A 1,517-nucleotide genomic window follows, 5' to 3' on the forward strand; every position below is an offset into this window, starting at 1 on the left:
TCATTGCCGGTAAGATTCCCGGATCTAAACCATTTGAACAAGTGTGTGAGACTCTAGGAAGACGCTTAGACGTACATTACAGACGTTTTCAGAGCTGCGAATAGTAGACATAACTCTATGGTAAGCTTGTACTTAGCATTGACAGTCGGTATACTGTTTGTCAAAGGTAGGTACTCTGGCCGCCACTAAGTCTGCGGCAGTTTGGTGCTATGGAAACAAGAAGAAGGCATTTTAGGGAGGGAAGCTTCGGTGAAGAGGTCTCCTTTTCTCTCGCCGAAACCAGTCCTAATGAGGGAACCCACGCCCCTACTTGAAATAATCATACCTCGTTACCATAGTCACCGCCACAGCTCCAGGCGAATGTCTGGCAGAATACCTATCTTAGTACCTATCTTTTTTTTTTAGTAAATCTTGCCTAGCAGTCAGGTTGTGATTAAATATCCCCTATTTAAGTCTGAACTTTCTTTTCTAGTCATTTACCACAGCAGAATTTCAGTCTTCAATCCAATTAAACTCGAAGCTAAATTTTTATTGCAACTCTTTCTTTGAATTTCTATTTTTGGTAAGATTTAGCATGTCTTTATGACTTAGTAATGCTCTGATATTATTTCTGTTGACATAGAACGCATTTGTATGACGATGCATTAGAAAAACCATATCATCTTTAAATTTTAACTCTAGAATCAAAACCACATCTTCAAAACTGCAACCTACTCCGTGTCTTATGGTGTCGAAACTTGAAAAGAAGATTTTGCAGGGTACACCGAATAAATCAAATAATTGTATCATTTTATTTCGCTAGAGGAGAGTTCTGGGATTATTTATTATTTTAGAATAAGTTAACTTACCTGCAATTCTCATCGAAATTTCCATTTTCGTCATCTAGGCACTAAAGAGGAAAAAAAATTACAATTATAAGTTAACTTTTTGTACCTTCTTCATTGAAGTCACATGCTCCTAACTATTCTTAAGCATTAGCGATGCTACAAAATCAATTTAAAGTTAGTACATTTTGTGAAGGATTTTTATCGTATCGAAAACAAAAGATTTCCTTTTTTTTTCTTAGTCTGAAACTTTATATTTTGCTGTTCTCTAAAATTTAATGTTAAAAACCTTATAGATTTCCCATATTAACACATCCCCTGTCCCAAATGTAATTAAAATCTATAACTGATCATAACATCATATAAAAAACACTAATTTAATTGCTTGTAAAGGGTGTATGAAGTGCTAATTAGTTACAGTAAATACAGCCTTGTAAAAAAAACTTTTGAAAAGTAAAAAAGCCGCTTAACTTAAAACCCGAAAACTACCATGCATGAAAAAAATCATGCAAGTTTGTAATAAAGAAAGCATAACAAATCTCTTAATAACATAATAATAAACAAATGCCGTGATGAAAGATTAAAAACTCAGTGAAGGAACGCCAGCCTCGGATTGAAGTTCTTCGTCACCATCCTTCAGAATAATTGCTTCAATGGATTTCTCGCTTAAAAATAAATGTTAACTAGATTTAT

The sequence above is a fragment of the Parasteatoda tepidariorum genome, chromosome 5 (assembly GCF_043381705.1).
Source record: "Parasteatoda tepidariorum isolate YZ-2023 chromosome 5, CAS_Ptep_4.0, whole genome shotgun sequence".
NCBI classification, from domain to species: Eukaryota; Metazoa; Arthropoda; class Arachnida; order Araneae; family Theridiidae; genus Parasteatoda; species Parasteatoda tepidariorum.